The following is a 9,620-nucleotide window of genomic DNA, read 5'->3' as shown; positions in this document are numbered from 1 at the left end:
AGGCCCATGGGGTCTTTTGCTTGAAGCTCTGGGTGAACGATGCCACTGTGAACAGCTCCAGGACTTCCAGTCTAATCTGGGCCCCTGGGAAGCTCGAGAGAAGCAATTTGCTCCACCTGGCATTCTTCCTCTGCCCTTTCCCTGGACACTGTAGTCTGTCTGGGTCATTCATGCCCTCTCTCACTCCTGCCATCTGCATCTCCACCCTCCCCCTTCCTCTTTCTCCAATCTCTTTCCTCTTCCCTTCCTTCTTTCATCCTCTGTCTATCTTCACAATTCTTTCTCTTCCCCTTTCCTCTTTTTTCTCTCTCTCATTTTCCCCTTCATTCTCTCTTGCCTAGTTATATGATAAACCTTTTGGTCCTTGAAATCCTCCCCTCCCAATCAGGAAAGTGGGCATTACTCGTGTTCCATAAATTTCACAACTAAGAGGCTGCTGGTGAGAGATCCATTCTTACTAGACAATCCTACCAGAGGGAAGCTTTTATCTCAAGAGAGGGAGATAGCAACCCATAATCCAATCTTGTGGATAAAATTAAGCAGTCACTAAACCCCTGCAATCCCCAGAACAAATCCAGATCAACATTGTTGTCCACTTGCCCAACACCATTTGGGATAAGAAATCATGTGGGGAGCTATTTGCAGGGTCATTATTGGGTTTCCCTAGTGTCTCTCTCCTTACTCTACTGTTTTAAGATCCTCCAGGTCAAGAAGACACCCTGAAAAAAGACAACTGGGGGTCAACAGAAACCACACATCCAGGGTCCCTCACATGCCATTGTACCCCTACCAAACTCTTTTCATTCTTGGCCCTGAAAGGCAAAGATAGATAAATCCTTGAGCCTGATACTGCACTTGGGCAAGAATGGGGGACTGAGATCACCTTCCATTATCACCTCCCTCTCCTTGTCCCAGTGTTCACAATACTGTGGTTCTCCTGGTATCTTCTAAACACACACACACTCTCTCACTCTCTCTCTCTCTCTCTCTTTCTCTCTCTCCCCTTTATCTGTGGATTTCCCCCTCCCTTCTCTTCTCTCTCCTCCATTCCTTCTTTCTTGTCCATTACCTATCCCAAGTCTCTTTCCATCTCTTCCTTCTGTAAAGAGGTCTGTCTGCTTTCAGCACCACGGACAGAGGCACTGGGTGGGTTTGCCTAACCGGCGGGGCCGGACCCTAGCGGGTCTACTTCTGCCTGCTGGGATCTGTGCAAGTGGTGACTGCACACGAGTTTCTTTCGGCGTGTGTGATTGTGCGTGTGTGTGTGTGTGTATGTGAGTGTACCCAAGCCTGTGTGAAGCCCGTGTCTGTGCCTCCCTGGGGCACACGCCTGTGGGCATCTCCGGGTGCATCTGTGTGTTTGTATCTGTCTGTGCTGTGTCCCCGCCTGCTCTCTGTGTCCCTGGCTGAGAAAGGGGATGAGATGGGGACGCTCCGTTCTGGAGGTGGGGGAGGGAGCGGGTGGCTTAGTATCCCAGCCGGGCCTGGGGGGCGTCATCCTTGCCCAGACGTGCTCCAGTCACCATGTGGCATGTGTGCCAGCCGGCACAGGCTGAGGGCATTCTGCCCTGGCAAGGGAGGAGGTGGAGGGGGATGCAGGGAGCTGGAGACAGGCAGGAAGAGGTGGGAACTGAGCTCAGAACTCAACTCTGGGGCCAGGCCCTTTCCATCCTGCATGAACTCCACTCACAGTCATGGGCATGAAGAACTGTACAGATTATTTGCCTCTGTAAGGGCCTAGACAGCCAGATACCTCACACACACACACATATCCTGAGGGAAATGCATGGGAGGCAGGCCTATTCCGGCTTGCACATGTGTGCAAATCACCTGGCCCTTTTTGTACCGGTTCCTGCACAAATGCACACACACATACACAAACGCCCAAGCCATTCTTAGAGTGTTGGGGAGGCTTTGTGTCACAGGACGCCTCATCATGTGGGCACTTCCCTCCAATGATACCAGGCAACCATGGTAAGGGTCTGGTAGCTCCTATAATAACTGTTCCTTCCCCGACAAACGGGCGGTGCAGGCCCTGGGGTTGCCATCAGGAGTGCCTGCCCTCTGCACCCAGGTAAGTCTGGGAGGATACTGCTGCTTCCGTGCTTCACCTGGGACAGAATGAGTGAGGGAGAGGGGAAAGGCACCCGAATGGCTCCTCCTTTCCATCAGTCACGCGCTCCTCATGAAGTCCTCATCCTCCTCAGAGAGCCTGGTGTACTGGAGACAATCCTAGATTACTCATCCCAATTTCAATACTAACTGGCTGTGTGACCCTGGGCAGGTTATTTCTCAGTGTGATTTAAATATGACAGTTCACGTAAAGGGCTTAGCTCAAGAGAGTTGTCATTAAGTGGTCACTATTAGTATTGTTACATTAATACTATGGAAAGAGTGGTTAGCCAGATTGGATGAAATAATGTTGCTAAAGCTTCCAGCACAGTGTCTGACCCATAGTGGGTGCTCAATGCATACGAGTATAGTATAAATTTAGTGGTAGAATTTCAGGAATTTAGGCAGTTAAAGGGAATTGAGAATGAATGACAGTATTCTCTCTCCAAACTTGAGAGGCATGCACTCCCAAGCACAGCAGGAGTGGAAGTTAGACTTGCAGAAAAGCTGAAGGGCAAGCTAGGAAGCAAAGGATTGGGTTGGTGAGAGGCAACCCCACTGTTGTGGGGCATTCAGATCTCTGTCCTTCAGAAGCCTCTAGAGGGTCTCCATTCCAAGTCTGAACCCATTGTCCACATGTCTTCCCTCTTGTTTCTTCTCTTGGCTTCCCCATCAATAAATGGCACCACCCAGTTAGTTGCTCAAGCCAGAATCCTGGGAGTCACCCTCAAGTTCTCCCTACCTCTCACTCTCCATATAGACTCTCACCAAAAACCATTGATGTACCCTGAGTCCAGACTCCTCTCTCCTTCCTCAATGCTTCCCCCCTAAGCCAGCTCATGTTACTTCTCATCTGAGTCTCTGCTCTAGCGTCCCACCTTACCTTCCTGCAATCCAATCTCCCACAGCAGCTAGGGTAATCTTTTAAAAATATAAGCTGGGCCTTTCGCTCCCTGTCTTAAAATTCTGCAGTGGCTTCCTTAGCACGTAGAATAAAATCCAAACTCCTTACCTGCTGGGTCTGGTCCCTGCTTCCCTCCCCAGTGTCATTTTCTGCCTCTCCCTCTCCATGCTCCAGCTTCATTGGCCTTTCTTTCCACTCTGCAAACATTGGAAAGATCACCTTCCCACCCTAGGGACTGAGCTGCTTTCTTGGCCCAAATCAATCCCCTCGCCTCCCTCTCACTCTTTTTGTGACCAGCTCCTTTTTACCCTTCAAGTCTCAGTTGTCCCCTCACCCCCATGAGAAACCTTTTCTGATGTCTTTATCCAGAGTGGTGCCCTGGTTATTCTCTAGTTCAGCATTCTGTTATTTCCTTTGCAGCACTTTACTTAACTCTTCATCTTATTTTTGTAAATTTATTTATTTTATTTATTTATTTTTGGCTGCGCTGGGTCTTTGTTGCTGCGCCCCGCCTTCCCCTAGTTGCGGCGAGCAGGGGCTACTCTTCGTTGCGGTGTGTGTGCCTCTCATCACGGTGGCTTCTCTTGTTGTGGAGCATGGGCTCTAGGCTTGCAGGCTTCAGTAGTTGTGGCACGCGGGCTCAGTAGTTGTGGTTCGTGGGTTTAGTTGCTCCGTGGCATGTGCGATCTTCCCGGATCAGGGATAGAACCCGTGTCCCCTGCATTGGCAGGCGGATTCTTAACCACCGTGCCACCAGAGAAGTCCTTTATTAACTCTTGACTTGGTTTCTGTCTGTCTCTCCCGCTGGTCTGTAAGCTCTCTGAGGGCAGGGACTGTAGTATTTGTTCTGTTCCCATGGTAAACTCTGGGCGCAGCATGCAATAGGTACTTAGCCAATGTGTTTGTATGGTTGAATTGATGAGTACTTGGACATATTCGAAGAGGAGTGGGGGAAGGGTAAGCAGGTCCTGTAGCCTGGGCTCCAGCCTGCCCCATTAGGGGTCTGTCTCATCTCTCTTTCTTCCTCTCAGAGGGCCTGTCTACTGGCAGCCTCCTAATTATATTTTACTTTACTATAAATCTTTTTGTTAAATGTAATTGAAAAATACACCTTTCCAATCATCACATTAACCTAGCATCCACTCTGAGGCGGTAATTAAAGACTTCCTAGAATCTCCCACTGGCTTGGGAAGAACTGGCTCAGAGAGCATCCTCTGCCAATCCCTAATGTGTCAGCATGAGCCTTCCTGCCCCAGAGAAGGTGGAAGCACAGGACACACGCTGCCCACAGTTCAGGTTCAGGGGGTCGAGTATATTTTCCCTCTTCTCTCCCTGCTGCAGGACTCAGACAGCTGGGAGCAGGGCTCAGACCCCAGTCCCGCACTCCCTCTGGGACCTGACGTCTGCAAGATACCCCCTCCTCATTCTCTCCTGGGCTTCCGGCTCAGAGCTGTCTCAGGTAGAAGGTCAGGGAGGAAGGGGAAAGAGAAGGAATAAAAGCTCCCCCAGCACCTTCAATGAGTCAGGTCTGTCCCAATCAGTCTTTGCAGCTCGCTGAAAACAGGCTGAGGAAACTGATGCTGCGAGGGGCTCTGCAATAAGTAGGGATACAGTCCAAATTGAAAGGCCAGGCTCTTAGAACCTAACTCATAATATTGCCCCTTTCAGAGTCCTGGTGCTGCCCTTGGTGACTGGTGCCCTCAGGCTAGCCCCTCTCCCTTTCCAGGACTCTAGTTCCTCAACTGTTCTGGTTTCCTAAGCCCAAAACTCCGGAGTCATCCTTGATAATGCTCTTTTACACCCGCACCTGATTCAAAAGCAAATCTGTCTGCTGGGCCTTCAAAATAAATCCAGAATCAGAGCACTTCTCATCTCCCCACTGCTACCACCCTGGTGCAAGCTGCCATCTTCTCGCTCCTGGATGCCCACAGCTTCTGTCCTTGGTCTGCTTCAGTCTCTTTTTGGTGTGGCAGCCAGAGTGATTATTTATTTATTTATTTAATTTTTGGCTGCGTTGGGTCTCTGTTGTTGCGCACGGGCTTTCTCTAGTTGCGGCGAGCAGGGGCTACTCTTGGTTGCGGCATGCAGGCTTCTCACTGCAGTGGCTTCTCTTGTCGCAGAGCACGGGCTCTAGGCGTGCGGGCTTCAGTAGTTGTGGCGCATGGGCTTAGTTGCTCCGCGGCGTGTGGGGTCTTCCAGGACCAGGGCTCGAACCTGTGTCCTCTGCATTGGCAGGCGGATTCTTAACGACTGCGCCACCAGGGAAGCCCCTATTTATTTATTTATTTAATTGAAATATAGTTGCATATAATATTACATTAGTTTCAAAGAGTAACTTTGTAAAAAATAACAGCTTTAGGGAATTCACTGGTGGTCCAGTGGTTAGGACTCTGCACTTCCACTGCAGGGGGCACCAGTTACATCCCTGGTGGGGGAACTAAGATCCTGCCAGCTGCATGGCCAAAACAAACCAACCAACAAAAATAACAGCTTTATTAAGATATAATTCACCTATTTAGGTGTACAAGTCGATAGCTTTTTAGTATATTAATGGAGCTGTGTGACCAACACCACAGTCAATTTTGAACATTTTCACCACCCCCCGAAGAAACCCATACCCGTTAGCACTCACTTCCCATTTCCCCGCTAGGCAACCAAGATTAAACATCACCTTCTCTAAGAAGCTTTTCCAGACTACCCCATCCAAAACTGTACCTTGTTTCCCTTTCCCCCTTCTTTGTTTTGTTTTTTTTTTCTTTAGTACGTATCACCACCTAAAATACTATGTATGTTACACATTTATTATGCTCACTGTCTAGTTTCCCCACCCCCACATCATACACAACAAGGTTCCTGAGGGGTGGGCTTTATTTATAGTAGCACTCCCAGCACCTAGGACAGGAACAGGTACATAGTAGGTGCTCAGTAAACAAATGTTGCATGAATGAATGAACTCAATAATAAAGGTATTGAGATCAAGGATCTCAAAAGTGGCATGCATTCTCTAGGGGCTGGCAATGAAGACCCATCATGGGGCCAGCTCTTGGGTGCCTGGATTTCTCTTTTTCCTCACTCTTCCCCCTTGGTCTTCTTTTCTTTCCTGCCTCAGGCACGTATTCCCCTCACCTCCACCCTCTGGGCAATCCTTAACACAAACTCCCTAACCTGTAGACTTGACCCTCCTCCTACTCTCCTCCTGCCCTGCCCAATCTCTGGTTCTTCCCCGATCTGTTTTCAGACTCAACCCTGGAGAACATCAAGTGGGCGGTCTTCGGCAGGCTACAGGAAGAATTGTCGGTTTCACTGCTTGAGTCCTTCAAGAGTGATGAGCCCTCCAGTAAGTGTTCACATTACTGTGCATACAACTTTGGCCAGGCCCTGAGTTGAGTGCTTTGGACCAGTCCTGTCAGATAGAACTTTCTACAATTATGGAAATGCTCTATTTCTTTTTCTTAAAATTTATTTTACTCAAGTATATTTGATTTACAATGTTGTGTTAATTTCTTCTGTGCAGCAAAGTGATTCAGTTTATATATATTCTTTTTCATATTCCTTACCCTTATGGTTTATCACAGGATATTGAATACAGTTTCCCTGTGCTATACAGTAGGGCATCATCATTTATCCATTCTAAATGGAATAGTTTGCGTCTACCAACCCCAAACTCCCCGTCCATCCCTCTCCCTCCCCGCCCCCCCCACCTTGACAACCACAAGTCTGTTCTCTATGTCTATGAGTCTGTTTCTGTTTTGTGGATAGGTTCATTTGCACCATATTTTAGATTCCACGTATAAGCGATATCATATGATATTTGTCTTTCTCTTTCTGACTTACTTCACTTAGCATGATAATCTCTAGTTGCATCCATGTTGCTGCAAATGGCATTGTTTTGTTCTTTTTTATGGCTGAGTAATATTCCATTGTATATAGGTACCACATCTTCTTTATCCATTCATCTGTTGATGGACATTTAGGTTGTTTCCATGTTTTGGCTATTGTGAATAGTGCTGCTATGAACATAGGGGTGCATGTGTCTTTTCAAATTATAGTTTTGTCTGGATATATGCCCAGGAGTGAGATTGCTGGATCATATGGTAACTCTATTTTTAGCTTTTTAAGGAACCTCCATACTGTTTTCCATAGTGGTTGCATCAATTTACATTTCCACCAACAGTGTAGGAGGGTTCCCTTTTCTCCACACCCTCTCCAGCATTTGTTAGGAAATGCTCTATTTCTGTTCTGTTCAATACAATAGTCACTAGCCAATATGAGGTTATTAAGCGCTTTAAATGTGGCTAAATATGACCAAGGAAATGAATTTTAAATTTTATTTAATTTTTGGACTTCCCTGGTGGTGCAGTGGTTAAGAATCTGCCTGCCAATGCAGGGGACACGGGTTCGAGCCCGGGTCCGGGAAGATCCCACATGCTGCGGAGCAACTAAGCCCATGTGCTACAACTACTGAGCCTGCGCTCTAGAGCCCGCGAGCCACGACTACTGAAGCCTGTGCGCCTAGAGTCTGTGCTCCACAACAAGAGAAGCCACCACAATGAGAAGCCCGCGCACTGCAACAAAGAGTGGCCCCCACTCGCCGCAACTAGAGAAAGCCCGCGTGCAGCAACGAAGACCCAACGCAGCCAAAAATAAATAAATTTATATTAAAAAAATCATTTTAGGGGCTTCCCTGGTGGCGCAGTGGTTGAGAATCTGCCTGCCAATGCACGGGACACGGGTTCGAGCCCTGGTCTGGGAAGATCCCACATGCCACGGAGCAACTGAGCCCGTGAGCCACAACTACTGAGCCTGCGCGTCTGGAGCCTGTGCTCCGCAAAAAGAGAGGCCGCGACAGTGAGAGGCCCGCGCACCGCGATGAAGAGTGGACCCCGCTTGCCGCAACTAAAGAAAGCCCTCGCACAGAAACGAAGACCCAACACAGCCATAAATAAATAAAATAAATAAATTTAAAATTAAAAAAAAAAAAAAAAAATCATTTTAAAATTTTAATTTAATTTAAATTAATTTAAATTAAAATAGTCACATGTAGCTAGTGGCTTCCAATTGGGCAATGCAGGTTTAAACATGTTATTTTATTTAATCTTTACAATTATCTTGAGGAGTAAGTATGATTGCCCCCATTTTACAAATGAAGAAGAGTGGCTAAAAATGGGACCACCCTCCAATCTAGATCACCTTTTCATGACTTCCCCCCCACCATAGCATTTACTGCCTTCTAATATAATTTACTGATGTACTATGCCTGTCTCCTCAGCCAAAATATAAGTTATCTGAAGGCAAGAATCTTTGTCTGAAACATCCCAGAACCTCAAACAGTGCCTGGCACATGGTAGGATATCAATGAAATTCTGTTGAATAAATGAACACACATGCTCAAGGTACTTCTGCCTTTGCAGGAGGAGGGCTGGATTCTAACTTGAGCCCCTTTGCTTCCAAAGCCTGAGTTCTTTCCCTTGAAGCCATTTTCTCTTAAGTAGTCTCCCCAGCTCCCTCCCCAAGTTCTCTTCCTTGGTGACCCTGGGCTGACCCAGGAGTTCCCTGCTCCTGCAATTTCTAGCCCAGGCAGAGATATGGCTTCTTTTATATGACCTTGGCTATGATGCCCATGAATTTTACTAAATTTTACCAAAACTCAGAGATCCTCCTGCTTTCAAGGCAGCAGCCTGGGTCTGTTTTTCAGGCTGTGGCCCCAGGAGGTCTCCCCCTCCTCCTTGGTTCTCTTCCCACCTCAGACACTGCTATTCCTTCCCCTCTCTGCTGAGGAGGGGCTGGGCCAGGTGGCCTGGTCATTTCCTCCTTTCAGAGGGACACCTCTGGGGATGCAGTGACATGAAGGTAAGTGGGTAGAATCCTCCCCCATCCCGAGTCCCACCCCGTGAGGAAGGTGATGAGGTATGTCCTCATGGCTGGGTGGAGGGGCAGGAGCTCTTCCTTGAAACTGGCAACTGGGGTTGTTCGTGACTCCATTAGGAGAGATGAGAGTTAGATAGCAGGAAGGACTTCCCAAAAGTTAGGAAATGAAGTAAAGGTATGAAGCCTCTTCCCAACTTAAGGGTTAAGAGAATTAAATGCACTCGCCTTCCTGTACACCTTCTTGTACATCTTCCTGAATGGTCAATCACAGGTAAAAATGACTGCCGGCTCTCCCCTCAGAGCTCCAGAGCTCATCCTTCTCCAACTTCTCTTTTCCACTCCTCCTCACCCCTTTTCCCACATCCCTCAGCTCAAGGCCACTTGCTGGGGCCAAAGGGGAGGGGGGCCATCTCCCTAGGTATCCCAGGCAATATTAAGCCACATCAAGAGGGAAGAGCTGACTTCTGATGTGTGGCCCAACCACCTTCTGGCAGTGAGATGGGAGGAAAGGCTAGGGTTTCAGGTCAGTCCCAGCTCTTCCGGATCATAGCTGTGTTGTCCAGAGAAGCGGGTCAACCTCTCTGAGCCTCAGCTTTCTCATCTGTAAAATGGGACCAACAGTATTTGCCCTACAGCATTATGAGAGTTGGAGACGGCTCATGGGAAGTTCCTGGCACAGGGTAGACACTTAATTATTATGATTATTATTACTTAGGCTCCAGGAGGCCCTCTCTTT

General features: G+C 48.0%; 1 long non-coding RNA gene across 2 annotated transcripts in view; it reads left to right on the top strand.

The window, feature by feature from the left end:
- LOC309650182 overlaps nucleotides 1-7,934 on the top strand; it is a 12,037-nt gene extending 4,103 nt beyond the window's left edge. For both annotated transcript variants that reach the window (XR_014257444.1, XR_014257445.1), the window contains 2 exons: nucleotides 6,255-6,353; nucleotides 7,377-7,934. This is a non-coding gene — a long non-coding RNA (uncharacterized lncRNA). The remainder of the gene's footprint in view (nucleotides 1-6,254; nucleotides 6,354-7,376) is intronic.
- The last annotated feature ends 1,686 nt before the right edge of the window (nucleotides 7,935-9,620 follow it).

This window comes from Balaenoptera physalus (genome assembly GCF_965194825.1).
Source record: "Balaenoptera physalus genome assembly, chromosome: 20".
Classification (NCBI taxonomy): Eukaryota; Metazoa; Chordata; class Mammalia; order Artiodactyla; family Balaenopteridae; genus Balaenoptera; species Balaenoptera physalus.
Note: the sequence above shows the minus strand (reverse complement) of the source record. Positions and strands in the feature narration are given on the sequence as shown.